Here is a 20,927-nt window from a genome sequence, read left to right on the forward strand (position 1 = left end):
CCTACGCTTGGGAGGCAGAAGCAGGCTGGTCTTAATGAGTTCAAGGTCAGCCTGGTCTACAGAGCAAGTTCCCGGACAGGTTCTATTGCTACTCAGAAACCCTGGCTCAAAAACCAACGACGGTGAAGTAGAAGGAGACAGACAGAGAGAGAGAGAGAGAGAGAGAGAGAGAGAGAGAGAGAAAGATAGAGAGAGACAGAGAGAGACAGAGACAGATACAGAGAGAGAGAGACAGAGAGAGAGAGACAGAGAGAGACAGAGAGAGAGACAGAGAGAGAGACAGAGACAGACAGAGAGAGAGACAGAGAGAGACAGAGAGAGAAGAGAGATAAAATGAAAAAAAATAAAAAAGTTTATTGATCCAGTTTTTAGCACCTATTTGTTTTAAGTGTTTTGCATTGGTTTAGTATTGTATACTGTATACAAATTTTGTATATTGATTCAAACTTGAGGTCAATTTTAGTAAAACATGCTCTACATACATTTCCATGCTTGTGTGAGCTATTGTACCTCTACAGCTCATTTAATATAAATTAATATAACTTTCTAGACTTTGAAAATTCTTATTATCAATTAACTGTTTAATATAATAAAGAAATATAGGTTAGTAGTTAATCACCTAGTACAATTGAACTCATAGTCATACTAGGTATATTTTCAAGATGAAACAAAGATAATTTAGAAGGATAGGTCATTTTCAAACACTTCAGAGATCTCCAGAATATGGCAATTAAAATGTTTTAATAACCTTGGTTGTTCTCTGATGTGTGAAGATCACATGTCTATCTGTTGCTTTCATTGAATAATTAATAAAGAAACTGCTTGGCCTGAAAGGTCAGACGTAGGTGGGAGGAGTAGACAGAACAGAATGCTGGGAAGAAGGGAAGTGAGCCTGACGCCATGCCTCTCCTCTCCAGGGCAGCCGCCATGGAGCCAGCCGCCAGGTCAGACGTGCTGAATCTTTCCCGGTAAGCCTCCACATGGTGGTGCAACACAGATTATTAGAAATGGGTTAATCAAGATGTGAGATTAGGCAATAAGAGGCTAGAACTAACGGGCCAAGCAGCGTTTAAAAGAATGCAGTTTGTGTGTTGTTATTTCGGGGCATAAGCTGGCCAGGCGGCTGGGAGCCAGGCGGCAGGCTCGCAGCCCAGAGCTCCTTGTACACTTCTCTTTGTGACAATGAGACATGTCTGCTTCTTGCAGCTGCAATCTTCTTCTGAGAAGATAATGGACATGGAAGAAACTGCACATGGAGTTTACTTTCTCTGTGGCAAAAAGGAAGCCATCGGGCAAAACATGCCCTTGTCTCAACTGCCTACATGACATTGTCCTAAAGACAAGCAGGACACAGAATATCCTCCCTCACAGAAAAGCCTGTCGAATATGCTAGGCCTGAAGGCTGAAGATGGATGCCCCGATGCCACCAGAAACTCGGTTTGGGTTACTGTACGGGCAGACAGTCGTTTTCTGTCATTGCATGGTTTGGAAGTCGCCTGCTTGTGCCTCCTGCTTACTCAGTTCCTGTTATTTCCTTCTTGGGTCTCTGAGGGAGTTGAGGATTTGATAGCTACAGCTCTAGTTTTCCAGAAAAAGAAAGCAAATTACGATAGAAAATCAATTCGGGAGAAAACTTTGAACCCAAATAGATAGGATAGAGGTGAAATCTTTCTCTGAATTTGTCAAACACAAATGGATGGGGCATTGTTGATGTATTTATTGCCTGTACTTATTGTATATGCTCATATTCGTTATAGCCTTCTCTTTTCTCTTACATAGAAAGTGGGAAAATAGTGACATTTCAATAGTATTTTAATAAATAAAGATTACCTAAAGATCTGAGAGTAAAAGAGTGCCATGGATCAGCCTAATGAGCAGATTTAGAAACACACACCTTTAATCCCAGTAGCCACACCCTAACACACACTCTAATCCCATTGGTGCAGGCCTTTAGTCCCACCCCTAGAGGAGAATATAAAAAGGCGTGGAGACCTCTCTCAGACACAGTCTCATTGTGAGATTCCTGGATTGGCAGCACGGACTAGCACAAAGGAAAGGAAGGAGAGGGTGGGCCGGACAAGCAGAAGTGTCGGTGGACTAGATAGCCACGCGACCAGGAGTGAGCTTCGCATCATACCCTTTAGGCAAGCGCCCAGCAAATAAACCCGAGTGGTTCTTGTCAGCTCAGATTCAGCAAACCCGCCCGCAGCGTCCGCGAGAGGAGCCCTGAGGTCCATCTCCTTCGATTCTCAGGACCTGAAGATGGATGCACAGTCAGGGCGAAGTGTGGTGCTAATAAGAACCCCCAAGTTGTCTCTAAATGAGCGCTTTACTAGTCTGGTGGAGAACAAACAGTCCACGCCAGCGACTATTCGGGCTTCGCTGCAGCAGCAGCTGCAAGGCAGCGCCAGAAACAGAAGACTGGCCCAGCAGATGGAGAATAGACCCTCTGTCCGGGCAGCATTAAAACTTAAGCAGCGCCTGGGTAACAAGAGGAACATCCAGGCTCCCTCAGGCCTACCCAGAGGTGACCTGTCCAGGGGAGCAATTGGAGGACGAGGCCTACCCAAAATCCAGGGAGGCTTTCGCCGAGGACGAGGAAGTGAAAGAGGAAGAGGAAGGGGAGGACTACGTGGGGGACTTGCCACCAGAAGCCTGCCAAGGGGCGGGTTGTCATTCCAAGGTCGAAGCCCGCTCCTCCGAGGTGAACAAGACTTTGCTGCCCCACAAATGGACTCAAGAGGTGGTGCTGTTCCAGGTCGTGGAGGTCCTGGGAGAAGGGGCCGAGGGCGTGCAGCTATGGGTCGTGGCGGAATCGGTGGTAGAGGTCTGGCTGTGATAGGTTGGGGAAGAGGGAACTTTGGATGCCGTGGTCGAGGCAGAGGAGGTCGGGGAAGAGGGAACTTTGGATGCCGTGGTCGAGGAAGAGGTGCCCGCACTCGCCCTGCATTGACCAAGGAGCAGCTGGACAAAGAACTGGATGCATACATGTCCAACACTAGAGCACGCCTGGATGCTGAGCTGGATGCCTACATGGCAGAGGCAGATTCTGAAACTGAAGCCTGCCTGCCTGCCTCTTAGACTCTCGGGAAATCACCACAGCTGTGCCTATGAAGAAATAGCCTTGAGCACCCATGAGAAGGACCCTGACTGAGGCCGGAAGGACTCACACCATGGGTTGTGGACTCCCTTGCCACCAGTGGGTGCCTTTCGCCTGTTCTGTTTACCTTTCGATGCTCTGTGAAATAAACCCCATTTTCCCTTGATTCGCCTGAGTTTGTTTTGTTGTTTATCCAGTCACCCAGACTTGGGTTTAAGCAGGAATGCGTTGGCCCTGTGAGGAGAACTTTTTTCCAGTCTCTGCCTCACCTGCTGTATACGCCGATAGTTTAATATTTCTTCTAATCACCTTTATGATCCCAGAAAGAGTTCCCAGAAGCAGCCAGAGTTCTCACTGATGGGAGCTCTCTGGGTTAGAGTTCTACACCTTCCTTAAGAGCTGTGTGCTCACAGCTAAACTGAAGGTGTGTGTGCTATGTTGATGGTGAAGGGGGTAATTTGGAAATGTTGATAGTGCTCCTGAGTCAGGAACGGCGTACACGTTGTAGCCACTTTGATTTAGTCTTTGACATTGCATAGGACATGCTGAGCTGGATGTGTAGAATTTCCACCCTAAAATAACATTTTTAACTTATTTGGCCTTTGTGTCATTTCCAAGAGATTTTTTCACATTTAGTGAAACAGAAGCCATTAGTGGTCGCCAAAGACACTCGGCTAGGAGAAGCTTTACAACCTAACTGCAGACGTGCAGTTACCTATGTCCAGAACCAGTCTTGGTTCAATCTACAAAAATCGCTTTTTTTTAACCTCTTGAAGGTTTAATTTTAACAATAATTTGTCAGCTGTTCAGTTTCAGCGGAATCCATTTATCTGGCTCGTTATAACAAACTGTTGTCTCATTCAAAAAATTTATCAGCACCCAATCATTAGGAAGTAGCCTAGAAAACTATGCACATTTCTTCCCTCCACCCAAAAATGGATTATGGATGTTGGTTTTCGTGTAATGTGTTAGTTACAATTTATTATGGATAATGCTTAGGGAAACTCTAAACAAAGCATATTTGGTTAGATCCAAAGTTTTTGTTTTGAAAAACAAAGTCTGGGCGTTGGTGGCAATCAATTGAATCCCTACGCTTGGGAGGCAGAAGCAGGCTGGTCTTAATGAGTTCAAGGTCAGCCTGGTCTACAGAGCAAGTTCCCGGACAGGTTCTATTGCTACTCAGAAACCCTGGCTCAAAAACCAACGACGGTGAAGTAGAAGGAGACAGACAGAGAGAGAGAGAGAGAGAGAGAGAGAGAGAGAGAGAGAAAGATAGAGAGAGACAGAGAGAGACAGAGACAGATACAGAGAGAGAGAGACAGAGAGAGAGAGACAGAGAGAGACAGAGAGAGAGACAGAGAGAGAGACAGAGACAGACAGAGAGAGAGACAGAGAGAGACAGAGAGAGAAGAGAGATAAAATGAAAAAAAATAAAAAAGTTTATTGATCCAGTTTTTAGCACCTATTTGTTTTAAGTGTTTTGCATTGGTTTAGTATTGTATACTGTATACAAATTTTGTATATTGATTCAAACTTGAGGTCAATTTTAGTAAAACATGCTCTACATACATTTCCATGCTTGTGTGAGCTATTGTACCTCTACAGCTCATTTAATATAAATTAATATAAATTTCTAGACTTTGAAAATTCTTATTATCAATTAACTGTTTAATATAATAAAGAAATATAGGTTAGTAGTTAATCACCTAGTACAATTGAACTCATAGTCATACTAGGTATATTTTCAAGATGAAACAAAGATAATTTAGAAGGATAGGTCATTTTCAAACACTTCAGAGATCTCCAGAATATGGCAATTAAAATGTTTTAATAACCTTGGTTGTTCTCTGATGTGTGAAGATCACATGTCTATCTGTTGCTTTCATTGAATAATTAATAAAGAAACTGCTTGGCCTGAAAGGTCAGACGTAGGTGGGAGGAGTAGACAGAACAGAATGCTGGGAAGAAGGGAAGTGAGCCTGACGCCATGCCTCTCCTCTCCAGGGCAGCCGCCATGGAGCCAGCCGCCAGGTCAGACGTGCTGAATCTTTCCCGGTAAGCCTCCACATGGTGGTGCAACACAGATTATTAGAAATGGGTTAATCAAGATGTGAGATTAGGCAATAAGAGGCTAGAACTAACGGGCCAAGCAGCGTTTAAAAGAATGCAGTTTGTGTGTTGTTATTTCGGGGCATAAGCTGGCCAGGCGGCTGGGAGCCAGGCGGCAGGCTCGCAGCCCAGAGCTCCTTGTACACTTCTCTTTGTGACAATGAGACATGTCTGCTTCTTGCAGCTGCAATCTTCTTCTGAGAAGATAATGGACATGGAAGAAACTGCACATGGAGTTTACTTTCTCTGTGGCAAAAAGGAAGCCATCGGGCAAAACATGCCCTTGTCTCAACTGCCTACATGACATTGTCCTAAAGACAAGCAGGACACAGAATATCCTCCCTCACAGAAAAGCCTGTCGAATATGCTAGGCCTGAAGGCTGAAGATGGATGCCCCGATGCCACCAGAAACTCGGTTTGGGTTACTGTACGGGCAGACAGTCGTTTTCTGTCATTGCATGGTTTGGAAGTCGCCTGCTTGTGCCTCCTGCTTACTCAGTTCCTGTTATTTCCTTCTTGGGTCTCTGAGGGAGTTGAGGATTTGATAGCTACAGCTCTAGTTTTCCAGAAAAAGAAAGCACATTACGATAGAAAATCAATTCGGGAGAAAACTTTGAACCCAAATAGATAGGATAGAGGTGAAATCTTTCTCTGAATTTGTCAAACACAAATGGATGGGGCATTGTTGATGTATTTATTGCCTGTACTTATTGTATATGCTCATATTCGTTATAGCCTTCTCTTTTCTCTTACATAGAAAGTGGGAAAATAGTGACATTTCAATAGTATTTTAATAAATAAAGATTACCTAAAGATCTGAGAGTAAAAGAGTGCCATGGATCAGCCTAATGAGCAGATTTAGAAACACACACCTTTAATCCCAGTAGCCACACCCTAACACACACTCTAATCCCATTGGTGCAGGCCTTTAGTCCCACCCCTAGAGGAGACTATAAAAAGGCGTGGAGACCTCTCTCAGACACAGTCTCATTGTGAGATTCCTGGATTGGCAGCACGGACTAGCACAAAGGAAAGGAAGGAGAGGGTGGGCCGGACAAGCAGAAGTGTCGGTGGACTAGATAGCCACGCGACCAGGAGTGAGCTTCGCATCATACCCTTTAGGCAAGCGCCCAGCAAATAAACCCGAGTGGTTCTTGTCAGCTCAGATTCAGCAAACCCGCCCGCAGCGTCCGCGAGAGGAGCCCTGAGGTCCATCTCCTTCGATTCTCAGGACCTGAAGATGGATGCACAGTCAGGGCGAAGTGTGGTGCTAATAAGAACCCCCAAGTTGTCTCTAAATGAGCGCTTTACTAGTCTGGTGGAGAACAAACAGTCCACGCCAGCGACTATTCGGGCTTCGCTGCAGCAGCAGCTGCAAGGCAGCGCCAGAAACAGAAGACTGGCCCAGCAGATGGAGAATAGACCCTCTGTCCGGGCAGCATTAAAACTTAAGCAGCGCCTGGGTAACAAGAGGAACATCCAGGCTCCCTCAGGCCTACCCAGAGGTGACCTGTCCAGGGGAGCAATTGGAGGACGAGGCCTACCCAAAATCCAGGGAGGCTTTCGCCGAGGACGAGGAAGTGAAAGAGGAAGAGGAAGGGGAGGACTACGTGGGGGACTTGCCACCAGAAGCCTGCCAAGGGGCGGGTTGTCATTCCAAGGTCGAAGCCCGCTCCTCCGAGGTGAACAAGACTTTGCTGCCCCACAAATGGACTCAAGAGGTGGTGCTGTTCCAGGTCGTGGAGGTCCTGGGAGAAGGGGCCGAGGGCGTGCAGCTATGGGTCGTGGCGGAATCGGTGGTAGAGGTCTGGCTGTGATAGGTTGGGGAAGAGGGAACTTTGGATGCCGTGGTCGAGGCAGAGGAGGTCGGGGAAGAGGGAACTTTGGATGCCGTGGTCGAGGAAGAGGTGCCCGCACTCGCCCTGCATTGACCAAGGAGCAGCTGGACAAAGAACTGGATGCATACATGTCCAACACTAGAGCACGCCTGGATGCTGAGCTGGATGCCTACATGGCAGAGGCAGATTCTGAAACTGAAGCCTGCCTGCCTGCCTCTTAGACTCTCGGGAAATCACCACAGCTGTGCCTATGAAGAAATAGCCTTGAGCACCCATGAGAAGGACCCTGACTGAGGCCGGAAGGACTCACACCATGGGTTGTGGACTCCCTTGCCACCAGTGGGTGCCTTTCGTCTGTTCTGTTTACCTTTCGATGCTCTGTGAAATAAACCCCATTTTCCCTTGATTCGCCTGAGTTTGTTTTGTTGTTTATCCAGTCACCCAGACTTGGGTTTAAGCAGGAATGCGTTGGCCCTGTGAGGAGAACTTTTTTCCAGTCTCTGCCTCACCTGCTGTATACGCCGATAGTTTAATATTTCTTCTAATCACCTTTATGATCCCAGAAAGTGTTCCCGGAAGCAGCCAGAGTTCTCACTGATGGGAGCTCTCTGGGTTAGAGTTCTACACCTTCCTTAAGAGCTGTGTGCTCACAGCTAAACTGAAGGTGTGTGTGCTATGTTGATGGTGAAGGTGGTAATTTGGAAATGTTGATAAAGTTTTTGTTTTGAAAAACAAAGTCTGGGCGTTGGTGGCAATCAATTGAATCCCTACGCTTGGGAGGCAGAAGCAGGCTGGTCTTAATGAGTTCAAGGTCAGCCTGGTCTACAGAGCAAGTTCCCGGACAGGTTCTATTGCTACTCAGAAACCCTGGCTCAAAAACCAACGACGGTGAAGTAGAAGGAGACAGAGAGAGAGAGAGAGAGAGAGAGAGAGAGAGAGAGAGAGAGAGAGAGAGAGAAAGATAGAGAGAGACAGAGAGAGACAGAGACAGATACAGAGAGAGAGACAGAGAGAGAGACAGAGACAGACAGAGAGAGAGACAGAGAGATAGACAGAGACAGACAGAGAGAGAAGAGAGATAAAATGAAAAAAAATAAAAAAGTTTATTGATCCAGTTTTTAGCACCTATTTGTTTTAAGTGTTTTGCATTGGTTTAGTATTGTATACTGTATACAAATTTTGTATATTGATTCAAACTTGAGGTCAATTTTAGTAAAACATGCTCTACATACATTTCCATGCTTGTGTGAGCTATTGTACCTCTACAGCTCATTTAATATAAATTAATATAACTTTCTAGACTTTGAAAATTCTTATTATCAATTAACTGTTTAATATAATAAAGAAATATAGGTTAGTAGTTAATCACCTAGTACAATTGAACTCATAGTCATACTAGGTATATTTTCAAGATGAAACAAAGATAATTTAGAAGGATAGGTCATTTTCAAACACTTCAGAGATCTACAGAATATGGCAATTAAAATGTTTTAATAACCTTGGTTGTTCTCTGATGTGTGAAGATCACATGTCTATCTGTTGCTTTCATTGAATAATTAATAAAGAAACTGCTTGGCCTGAAAGGTCAGACGTAGGTGGGAGGAGTAGACAGAACAGAATGCTGGGAAGAAGGGAAGTGAGCCTGACGCCATGCCTCTCCTCTCCAGGGCAGCCGCCATGGAGCCAGCCGCCAGGTCAGACGTGCTGAATCTTTCCCGGTAAGCCTCCACATGGTGGTGCAACACAGATTATTAGAAATGGGTTAATCAAGATGTGAGATTAGGCAATAAGAGGCTAGAACTAACGGGCCAAGCAGCGTTTAAAAGAATGCAGTTTGTGTGTTGTTATTTCGGGGCATAAGCTGGCCAGGCGGCTGGGAGCCAGGCGGCAGGCTCGCAGCCCAGAGCTCCTTGTACACTTCTCTTTGTGACAATGAGACATGTCTGCTTCTTGCAGCTGCAATCTTCTTCAGAGAAGATAATGGACATGGAAGAAACTGCACATGGAGTTTACTTTCTCTGTGGCAAAAAGGAAGCCATCGGGCAAAACATGCCCTTGTCTCAACTGCCTACATGACATTGTCCTAAAGACAAGCAGGACACAGAATATCCTCCCTCACAGAAAAGCCTGTCGAATATGCTAGGCCTGAAGGCTGAAGATGGATGCCCCGATGCCACCAGAAACTCGGTTTGGGTTACTGTACGGGCAGACAGTCGTTTTCTGTCATTGCATGGTTTGGAAGTCGCCTGCTTGTGCCTCCTGCTTACTCAGTTCCTGTTATTTCCTTCTTGGGTCTCTGAGGGAGTTGAGGATTTGATAGCTACAGCTCTAGTTTTCCAGAAAAAGAAAGCACATTACGATAGAAAATCAATTCGGGAGAAAACTTTGAACCCAAATAGATAGGATAGAGGTGAAATCTTTCTCTGAATTTGTCAAACACAAATGGATGGGGCATTGTTGATGTATTTATTGCCTGTACTTATTGTATATGCTCATATTCGTTATAGCCTTCTCTTTTCTCTTACATAGAAAGTGGGAAAATAGTGACATTTCAATAGTATTTTAATAAATAAAGATTACCTAAAGATCTGAGAGTAAAAGAGTGCCATGGATCAGCCTAATGAGCAGATTTAGAAACACACACCTTTAATCCCAGTAGCCACACCCTAACACACACTCTAATCCCATTGGTGCAGGCCTTTAGTCCCACCCCTAGAGGAGACTATAAAAAGGCGTGGAGACCTCTCTCAGACACAGTCTCATTGTGAGATTCCTGGATTGGCAGCACGGACTAGCACAAAGGAAAGGAAGGAGAGGGTGGGCCGGACAAGCAGAAGTGTCGGTGGACTAGATAGCCACGCGACCAGGAGTGAGCTTCGCATCATACCCTTTAGGCAAGCGCCCAGCAAATAAACCCGAGTGGTTCTTGTCAGCTCAGATTCAGCAAACCCGCCCGCAGCGTCCGCGAGAGGAGCCCTGAGGTCCATCTCCTTCGATTCTCAGGACCTGAAGATGGATGCACAGTCAGGGCGAAGTGTGGTGCTAATAAGAACCCCCAAGTTGTCTCTAAATGAGCGCTTTACTAGTCTGGTGGAGAACAAACAGTCCACGCCAGCGACTATTCGGGCTTCGCTGCAGCAGCAGCTGCAAGGCAGCGCCAGAAACAGAAGACTGGCCCAGCAGATGGAGAATAGACCCTCTGTCCGGGCAGCATTAAAACTTAAGCAGCGCCTGGGTAACAAGAGGAACATCCAGGCTCCCTCAGGCCTACCCAGAGGTGACCTGTCCAGGGGAGCAATTGGAGGACGAGGCCTACCCAAAATCCAGGGAGGCTTTCGCCGAGGACGAGGAAGTGAAAGAGGAAGAGGAAGGGGAGGACTACGTGGGGGACTTGCCACCAGAAGCCTGCCAAGGGGCGGGTTGTCATTCCAAGGTCGAAGCCCGCTCCTCCGAGGTGAACAAGACTTTGCTGCCCCACAAATGGACTCAAGAGGTGGTGCTGTTCCAGGTCGTGGAGGTCCTGGGAGAAGGGGCCGAGGGCGTGCAGCTATGGGTCGTGGCGGAATCGGTGGTAGAGGTCTGGCTGTGATAGGTTGGGGAAGAGGGAACTTTGGATGCCGTGGTCGAGGCAGAGGAGGTCGGGGAAGAGGGAACTTTGGATGCCGTGGTCGAGGAAGAGGTGCCCGCACTCGCCCTGCATTGACCAAGGAGCAGCTGGACAAAGAACTGGATGCATACATGTCCAACACTAGAGCACGCCTGGATGCTGAGCTGGATGCCTACATGGCAGAGGCAGATTCTGAAACTGAAGCCTGCCTGCCTGCCTCTTAGACTCTCGGGAAATCACCACAGCTGTGCCTATGAAGAAATAGCCTTGAGCACCCATGAGAAGGACCCTGACTGAGGCCGGAAGGACTCACACCATGGGTTGTGGACTCCCTTGCCACCAGTGGGTGCCTTTCGCCTGTTCTGTTTACCTTTCGATGCTCTGTGAAATAAACCCCATTTTCCCTTGATTCGCCTGAGTTTGTTTTGTTGTTTATCCAGTCACCCAGACTTGGGTTTAAGCAGGAATGCGTTGGCCCTGTGAGGAGAACTTTTTTCCAGTCTCTGCCTCACCTGCTGTATACGCCGATAGTTTAATATTTCTTCTAATCACCTTTATGATCCCAGAAAGAGTTCCCAGAAGCAGCCAGAGTTCTCACTGATGGGAGCTCTCTGGGTTAGAGTTCTACACCTTCCTTAAGAGCTGTGTGCTCACAGCTAAACTGAAGGTGTGTGTGCTATGTTGATGGTGAAGGTGGTAATTTGGAAATGTTGATAGTGCTCCTGAGTCAGGAACGGCGTACACGTTGTAGCCACTTTGATTTAGTCTTTGACATTGCATAGGACATGCTGAGCTGGATGTGTAGAATTTCCACCCTAAAATAACATTTTTTAACTTATTTGGCCTTTGTGTCATTTCCAAGAGATTTTTTCACATTTAGTGAAAGAGAAGCCATTAGTGGTCGCCAAAGACACTCGGCTAGGAGAAGCTTTACAACCTAACTGCAGACATGCAGTTACCTATGTCCAGAACCAGTCTTGGTTCAATCTACAAAAATCGCTTTTTTTTTAACCTCTTGAAGGTTTAATTTTAACAATAATTTGTCAGCTGTTCAGTTTCAGCGGAATCCATTTATCTGGCTCGTTATAACAAACTGTTGTCTCATTCAAAAAATTTTATCAGCACCCAATCATTAGGAAGTAGCCTAGAAAACTATGCACATTTCTTCCCTCCACCCAAAAATGGATTATGGATGTTGGTTTTCGTGTAATGTGTTAGTTACAATTTATTATGGATAATGCTTAGGGAAACTCTAAACAAAGCATATTTGGTTAGATCCAAAGTTTTTGTTTTGAAAAACAAAGTCTGGGCGTTGGTGGCAATCAATTGAATCCCTACGCTTGGGAGGCAGAAGCAGGCTGGTCTTAATGAGTTCAAGGTCAGCCTGGTCTACAGAGCAAGTTCCCGGACAGGTTCTATTGCTACTCAGAAACCCTGGCTCAAAAACCAACGACGGTGAAGTAGAAGGAGACAGAGAGAGAGAGAGAGAGAGAGAGAGAGAGAGAAAGATAGAGAGAGACAGAGAGAGACAGAGACAGATACAGAGAGAGAGACAGAGAGAGAGAGACAGAGACAGACAGAGAGAGAGACAGAGAGAGAGACAGAGAGAGAGACAGAGAGAGAAGAGAGATAAAATGAAAAAAAATAAAAAAGTTTATTGATCCAGTTTTTAGCACCTATTTGTTTTAAGTGTTTTGCATTGGTTTAGTATTGTATACTGTATACAAATTTTGTATATTGATTCAAACTTGAGGTCAATTTTAGTAAAACATGCTCTACATACATTTCCATGCTTGTGTGAGCTATTGTACCTCTACAGCTCATTTAATATAAATTAATATAACTTTCTAGACTTTGAAAATTCTTATTATCAATTAACTGTTTAATATAATAAAGAAATATAGGTTAGTAGTTAATCACCTAGTACAATTGAACTCATAGTCATACTAGGTATATTTTCAAGATGAAACAAAGATAATTTAGAAGGATAGGTCATTTTCAAACACTTCAGAGATCTCCAGAATATGGCAATTAAAATGTTTTAATAACCTTGGTTGTTCTCTGATGTGTGAAGATCACATGTCTATCTGTTGCTTTCATTGAATAATTAATAAAGAAACTGCTTGGCCTGAAAGGTCAGACGTAGGTGGGAGGAGTAGACAGAACAGAATGCTGGGAAGAAGGGAAGTGAGCCTGACGCCATGCCTCTCCTCTCCAGGGCAGCCGCCATGGAGCCAGCCGCCAGGTCAGACGTGCTGAATCTTTCCCGGTAAGCCTCCACATGGTGGTGCAACACAGATTATTAGAAATGGGTTAATCAAGATGTGAGATTAGGCAATAAGAGGCTAGAACTAACGGGCCAAGCAGCGTTTAAAAGAATGCAGTTTGTGTGTTGTTATTTCGGGGCATAAGCTGGCCAGGCGGCTGGGAGCCAGGCGGCAGGCTCGCAGCCCAGAGCTCCTTGTACACTTCTCTTTGTGACAATGAGACATGTCTGCTTCTTGCAGCTGCAATCTTCTTCAGAGAAGATAATGGACATGGAAGAAACTGCACATGGAGTTTACTTTCTCTGTGGCAAAAAGGAAGCCATCGGGCAAAACATGCCCTTGTCTCAACTGCCTACATGACATTGTCCTAAAGACAAGCAGGACACAGAATATCCTCCCTCACAGAAAAGCCTGTCGAATATGCTAGGCCTGAAGGCTGAAGATGGATGCCCCGATGCCACCAGAAACTCGGTTTGGGTTACTGTACGGGCAGACAGTCGTTTTCTGTCATTGCATGGTTTGGAAGTCGCCTGCTTGTGCCTCCTGCTTACTCAGTTCCTGTTATTTCCTTCTTGGGTCTCTGAGGGAGTTGAGGATTTGATAGCTACAGCTCTAGTTTTCCAGAAAAAGAAAGCACATTACGATAGAAAATCAATTCGGGAGAAAACTTTGAACCCAAATAGATAGGATAGAGGTGAAATCTTTCTCTGAATTTGTCAAACACAAATGGATGGGGCATTGTTGATGTATTTATTGCCTGTACTTATTGTATATGCTCATATTCGTTATAGCCTTCTCTTTTCTCTTACATAGAAAGTGGGAAAATAGTGACATTTCAATAGTATTTTAATAAATAAAGATTACCTAAAGATCTGAGAGTAAAAGAGTGCCATGGATCAGCCTAATGAGCAGATTTAGAAACACACACCTTTAATCCCAGTAGCCACACCCTAACACACACTCTAATCCCATTGGTGCAGGCCTTTAGTCCCACCCCTAGAGGAGAATATAAAAAGGCGTGGAGACCTCTCTCAGACACAGTCTCATTGTGAGATTCCTGGATTGGCAGCACGGACTAGCACAAAGGAAAGGAAGGAGAGGGTGGGCCGGACAAGCAGAAGTGTCGGTGGACTAGATAGCCACGCGACCAGGAGTGAGCTTCGCATCATACCCTTTAGGCAAGCGCCCAGCAAATAAACCCGAGTGGTTCTTGTCAGCTCAGATTCAGCAAACCCGCCCGCAGCGTCCGCGAGAGGAGCCCTGAGGTCCATCTCCTTCGATTCTCAGGACCTGAAGATGGATGCACAGTCAGGGCGAAGTGTGGTGCTAATAAGAACCCCCAAGTTGTCTCTAAATGAGCGCTTTACTAGTCTGGTGGAGAACAAACAGTCCACGCCAGCGACTATTCGGGCTTCGCTGCAGCAGCAGCTGCAAGGCAGCGCCAGAAACAGAAGACTGGCCCAGCAGATGGAGAATAGACCCTCTGTCCGGGCAGCATTAAAACTTAAGCAGCGCCTGGGTAACAAGAGGAACATCCAGGCTCCCTCAGGCCTACCCAGAGGTGACCTGTCCAGGGGAGCAATTGGAGGACGAGGCCTACCCAAAATCCAGGGAGGCTTTCGCCGAGGACGAGGAAGTGAAAGAGGAAGAGGAAGGGGAGGACTACGTGGGGGACTTGCCACCAGAAGCCTGCCAAGGGGCGGGTTGTCATTCCAAGGTCGAAGCCCGCTCCTCCGAGGTGAACAAGACTTTGCTGCCCCACAAATGGACTCAAGAGGTGGTGCTGTTCCAGGTCGTGGAGGTCCTGGGAGAAGGGGCCGAGGGCGTGCAGCTATGGGTCGTGGCAGAATCGGTGGTAGAAGTCTGGCTGTGATAGGTTGGGGAAGAGGGAACTTTGGATGCCGTGGTCGAGGCAGAGGAGGTCGGGGAAGAGGGAACTTTGGATGCCGTGGTCGAGGAAGAGGTGCCCGCACTCGCCCTGCATTGACCAAGGAGCAGCTGGACAAAGAACTGGATGCATACATGTCCAACACTAGAGCACGCCTGGATGCTGAGCTGGATGCCTACATGGCAGAGGCAGATTCTGAAACTGAAGCCTGCCTGCCTGCCTCTTAGACTCTCGGGAAATCACCACAGCTGTGCCTATGAAGAAATAGCCTTGAGCACCCATGAGAAGGACCCTGACTGAGGCCGGAAGGACTCACACCATGGGTTGTGGACTCCCTTGCCACCAGTGGGTGCCTTTCGCCTGTTCTGTTTACCTTTCGATGCTCTGTGAAATAAACCCCATTTTCCCTTGATTCGCCTGAGTTTGTTTTGTTGTTTATCCAGTCACCCAGACTTGGGTTTAAGCAGGAATGCGTTGGCCCTGTGAGGAGAACTTTTTTCCAGTCTCTGCCTCACCTGCTGTATACGCCGATAGTTTAATATTTCTTCTAATCACCTTTATGATCCCAGAAAGAGTTCCCAGAAGCAGCCAGAGTTCTCACTGATGGGAGCTCTCTGGGTTAGAGTTCTACACCTTCCTTAAGAGCTGTGTGCTCACAGCTAAACTGAAGGTGTGTGTGCTATGTTGATGGTGAAGGGGGTAATTTGGAAATGTTGATAGTGCTCCTGAGTCAGGAACGGCGTACACGTTGTAGCCACTTTGATTTAGTCTTTGACATTGCATAGGACATGCTGAGCTGGATGTGTAGAATTTCCACCCTAAAATAACATTTTTAACTTATTTGGCCTTTGTGTCATTTCCAAGAGATTTTTTCACATTTAGTGAAACAGAAGCCATTAGTGGTCGCCAAAGACACTCGGCTAGGAGAAGCTTTACAACCTAACTGCAGACATGCAGTTACCTATGTCCAGAACCAGTCTTGGTTCAATCTACAAAAATCGCTTTTTTTTTAACCTCTTGAAGGTTTAATTTTAACAATAATTTGTCAGCTGTTCAGTTTCAGCGGAATCCATTTATCTGGCTCGTTATAACAAACTGTTGTCTCATTCAAAAAATTTTATCAGCACCCAATCATTAGGAAGTAGCCTAGAAAACTATGCACATTTCTTCCCTCCACCCAAAAATGGATTATGGATGTTGGTTTTCGTGTAATGTGTTAGTTACAATTTATTATGGATAATGCTTAGGGAAACTCTAAACAAAGCATATTTGGTTAGATCCAAAGTTTTTGTTTTGAAAAACAAAGTCTGGGCGTTGGTGGCAATCAATTGAATCCCTACGCTTGGGAGGCAGAAGCAGGCTGGTCTTAATGAGTTCAAGGTCAGCCTGGTCTACAGAGCAAGTTCCCGGACAGGTTCTATTGCTACTCAGAAACCCTGGCTCAAAAACCAACGACGGTGAAGTAGAAGGAGACAGAGAGAGAGAGAGAGAGAGAGAGAGAGAGAGAGAGAGAGAGAGAGAGAGAGAGAGAAAGATAGAGAGAGACAGAGAGAGACAGAGACAGATACAGAGAGAGAGACAGAGAGAGAGAGACAGAGACAGACAGAGAGAGAGACAGAGAGAGAGACAGAGAGAGAGACAGAGAGAGAAGAGAGATAAAATGAAAAAAAATAAAAAAGTTTATTGATCCAGTTTTTAGCACCTATTTGTTTTAAGTGTTTTGCATTGGTTTAGTATTGTATACTGTATACAAATTTTGTATATTGATTCAAACTTGAGGTCAATTTTAGTAAAACATGCTCTACATACATTTCCATGCTTGTCTGAGCTATTGTACCTCTACAGCTCATTTAATATAAATTAATATAACTTTCTAGACTTTGAAAATTCTTATTATCAATTAACTGTTTAATATAATAAAGAAATATAGGTTAGTAGTTAATCACCTAGTACAATTGAACTCATAGTCATACTAGGTATATTTTCAAGATGAAACAAAGATAATTTAGAAGGATAGGTCATTTTCAAACACTTCAGAGATCTACAGAATATGGCAATTAAAATGTTTTAATAACCTTGGTTGTTCTCTGATGTGTGAAGATCACATGTCTATCTGTTGCTTTCATTGAATAATTAATAAAGAAACTGCTTGGCCTGAAAGGTCAGACGTAGGTGGGAGGAGTAGACAGAACAGAATGCTGGGAAGAAGGGAAGTGAGCCTGACGCCATGCCTCTCCTCTCCAGGGCAGCCGCCATGGAGCCAGCCGCCAGGTCAGACGTGCTGAATCTTTCCCGGTAAGCCTCCACATGGTGGTGCAACACAGATTATTAGAAATGGGTTAATCAAGATGTGAGATTAGGCAATAAGAGGCTAGAACTAACGGGCCAAGCAGCGTTTAAAAGAATGCAGTTTGTGTGTTGTTATTTCGGGGCATAAGCTGGCCAGGCGGCTGGGAGCCAGGCGGCAGGCTCGCAGCCCAGAGCTCCTTGTACACTTCTCTTTGTGACAATGAGACATGTCTGCTTCTTGCAGCTGCAATCTTCTTCAGAGAAGATAATGGACATGGAAGAAACTGCACATGGAGTTTACTTTCTCTGTGGCAAAAAGGAAGCCATCGGGCAAAACATGCCCTTGTCTCAACTGCCTACATGACATTGTCCTAAAGACAAGCAGGACACAGAATATCCTCCCTCACAGAAAAGCCTGTCGAATATGCTAGGCCTGAAGGCTGAAGATGGATGCCCCGATGCCACCAGAAACTCGGTTTGGGTTACTGTACGGGCAGACAGTCGTTTTCTGTCATTGCATGGTTTGGAAGTCGCCTGCTTGTGCCTCCTGCTTACTCAGTTCCTGTTATTTCCTTCTTGGGTCTCTGAGGGAGTTGAGGATTTGATAGCTACAGCTCTAGTTTTCCAGAAAAAGAAAGCACATTACGATAGAAAATCAATTCGGGAGAAAACTTTGAACCCAAATAGATAGGATAGAGGTGAAATCTTTCTCTGAATTTGTCAAACACAAATGGATGGGGCATTGTTGATGTATTTATTGCCTGTACTTATTGTATATGCTCATATTCGTTATAGCCTTCTCTTTTCTCTTACATAGAAAGTGGGAAAATAGTGACATTTCAATAGTATTTTAATAAATAAAGATTACCTAAAGATCTGAGAGTAAAAGAGTGCCATGGATCAGCCTAATGAGCAGATTTAGAAACACACACCTTTAATCCCAGTAGCCACACCCTAACACACACTCTAATCCCATTGGTGCAGGCCTTTAGTCCCACCCCTAGAGGAGAATATAAAAAGGCGTGGAGACCTCTCTCAGACACAGTCTCATTGTGAGATTCCTGGATTGGCAGCACGGACTAGCACAAAGGAAAGGAAGGAGAGGGTGGGCCGGACAAGCAGAAGTGTCGGTGGACTAGATAGCCACGCGACCAGGAGTGAGCTTCGCATCATACCCTTTAGGCAAGCGCCCAGCAAATAAACCCGAGTGGTTCTTGTCAGCTCAGATTCAGCAAACCCGCCCGCAGCGTCCGCGAGAGGAGCCCTGAGGTCCATCTCCTTCGATTCTCAGGACCTGAAGATGGATGCACAGTCAGGGCGAAGTGTGGTGCTAATAAGAACCCCCAAGTTGTCTCTAAATGAGCGCTTTACTAGTCTGGTGGAGAACAAACAGTCCACGCCAGCGACTATTCGGGCTTCGCTGCAGCAGCAGCTGCAAGGCAGCGCCAGAAACAGAAGACTGGCCCAGCAGATGGAGAATAGACCCTCTGTCCGGGCAGCATTAAAACTTAAGCAGCGCCTGGGTAACAAGAGGAACATCCAGGCTCCCTCAGGCCTACCCAGAGGTGACCTGTCCAGGGGAGCAATTGGAGGACGAGGCCTACCCAAAATCCAGGGAGGCTTTCGCCGAGGACGAGGAAGTGAAAGAGGAAGAGGAAGGGGAGGACTACGTGGGGGACTTGCCACCAGAAGCCTGCCAAGGGGCGGGTTGTCATTCCAAGGTCGAAGCCCGCTCCTCCGAGGTGAACAAGACTTTGCTGCCCCACAAATGGACTCAAGAGGTGGTGCTGTTCCAGGTCGTGGAGGTCCTGGGAGAAGGGGCCGAGGGCGTGCAGCTATGGGTCGTGGCAGAATCGGTGGTAGAAGTCTGGCTGTGATAGGTTGGGGAAGAGGGAACTTTGGATGCCGTGGTCGAGGCAGAGGAGGTCGGGGAAGAGGGAACTTTGGATGCCGTGGTCGAGGAAGAGGTGCCCGCACTCGCCCTGCATTGACCAAGGAGCAGCTGGACAAAGAACTGGATGCATACATGTCCAACACTAGAGCACGCCTGGATGCTGAGCTGGATGCCTACATGGCAGAGGCAGATTCTGAAACTGAAGCCTGCCTGCCTGCCTCTTAGACTCTCGGGAAATCACCACAGCTGTGCCTATGAAGAAATAGCCTTGAGCACCCATGAGAAGGACCCTGACTGAGGCCGGAAGGACTCACACCATGGGTTGTGGACTCCCTTGCCACCAGTGGGTGCCTTTCGCCTGTTCTGTTTACCTTTCGATGCTCTGTGAAATAAACCCCATTTTCCCTTGATTCGCCTGAGTTTGTTTTGTTGTTTATCCAGTCACCCAGACTTGGGTTTAAGCAGGAATGCGTTGGCCCTGTGAGGAGAACTTTTTTCCAGTCTCTGCCTCACCTGCTGTATACGCCGATAGTTTAATATTTCTTCTAATCACCTTTATGATCCCAGAAAGAGTTCCCAGAAGCAGCCAGAGTTCTCACTGATGGGAGCTCTCTGGGTTAGAGTTCTACACCTTCCTTAAGAGCTGTGTGCTCACAGCTAAACTGAAGGTGTGTGTGCTATGTTGATGGTGAAGGGGGTAATTTGGAAATGTTGATAGTGCTCCTGAGTCAGGAACGGCGTACACGTTGTAGCCACTTTGATTTAGTCTTTGACATTGCATAGGACATGCTGAGCTGGATGTGTAGAATTTCCACCCTAAAATAACATTTTTAACTTATTTGGCCTTTGTGTCATTTCCAAGAGATTTTTTCACATTTAGTGAAACAGAAGCCATTAGTGGTCGCCAAAGACACTCGGCTAGGAGAAGCTTTACAACCTAACTGCAGACATGCAGTTACCTATGTCCAGAACCAGTCTTGGTTCAATCTACAAAAATCGCTTTTTTTTTAACCTCTTGAAGGTTTAATTTTAACAATAATTTGTCAGCTGTTCAGTTTCAGCGGAATCCATTTATCTGGCTCGTTATAACAAACTGTTGTCTCATTCAAAAAATTTTATCAGCACCCAATCATTAGGAAGTAGCCTAGAAAACTATGCACATTTCTTCCCTCCACCCAAAAATGGATTATGGATGTTGGTTTTCGTGTAATGTGTTAGTTACAATTTATTATGGATAATGCTTAGGGAAACTCTAAACAAAGCATATTTGGTTAGATCCAAAGTTTTTGTTTTGAAAAACAAAGTCTGGGCGTTGGTGGCAATCAATTGAATCCCTACGCTTGGGAGGCAGAAGCAGGCTGGTCTTAATGAGTTCAAGGTCAGCCTGGTCTACAGAGCAAGTTCCCGGACAGGTTCTATTGCTACTCAGAAACCCTGGCTCAAAAACCAACGACGGTGAAGTAGAAGGAGACAGAGAGAGAGAGAGAGAGAGAGAGAGAGAGAGAGAGAGAGAGAGAGAGAAAGATAGAGAGAGACAGAGAGAGACAGAGACAGATACAGAGAGAGAGACAGAGAGAGAGAGACAGAGACAGACAGAGAGAGAGACAGAGAGAGAGACAGAGAGAGAGACAGAGAGAGAAGAGAGATAAAATGAAAAAAAATAAAAAAGTTTATTGATCCAGTTTTTAGCACCTATTTGTTTTAAGTGTTTTGCATTGGTTTAGTATTGTATACTGTATACAAATTTTGTATATTGATTCAAACTTGAGGTCAATTTTAGTAAAACATGCTCTACATACATTTCCATGCTTGTCTGAGCTATTGTACCTCTACAGCTCATTTAATATAAATTAATATAACTTTCTAGACTTTGAAAATTCTTATTATCAATTAACTGTTTAATATAATAAAGAAATATAGGTTAGTAGTTAATCA

General features: G+C 45.6%; 5 pseudogenes; all 5 read left to right on the top strand.

Annotated features, from left to right (window-relative positions):
- Positions 1 to 2,262: 2,262 nt before the first annotated feature.
- On the top strand, positions 2,263 to 3,081 carry LOC142849013 (chromatin target of PRMT1 protein pseudogene; annotated as a pseudogene).
- A 3,368-nt stretch (positions 3,082 to 6,449) lies between these two features.
- Positions 6,450 to 7,268, top strand: LOC142849014 (chromatin target of PRMT1 protein pseudogene; annotated as a pseudogene).
- Positions 7,269 to 10,059: 2,791 nt separating this feature from the next.
- LOC142849016 (chromatin target of PRMT1 protein pseudogene) lies at positions 10,060 to 10,878 on the top strand (annotated as a pseudogene).
- A 3,339-nt stretch (positions 10,879 to 14,217) lies between these two features.
- On the top strand, positions 14,218 to 15,036 carry LOC142849017 (chromatin target of PRMT1 protein pseudogene; annotated as a pseudogene).
- A 3,362-nt stretch (positions 15,037 to 18,398) lies between these two features.
- Positions 18,399 to 19,217, top strand: LOC142849018 (chromatin target of PRMT1 protein pseudogene; annotated as a pseudogene).
- The last annotated feature ends 1,710 nt before the right edge of the window (positions 19,218 to 20,927 follow it).

The sequence above is a fragment of the Microtus pennsylvanicus genome, chromosome 4 (assembly GCF_037038515.1).
Source record: "Microtus pennsylvanicus isolate mMicPen1 chromosome 4, mMicPen1.hap1, whole genome shotgun sequence".
Classification (NCBI taxonomy): Eukaryota; Metazoa; Chordata; class Mammalia; order Rodentia; family Cricetidae; genus Microtus; species Microtus pennsylvanicus.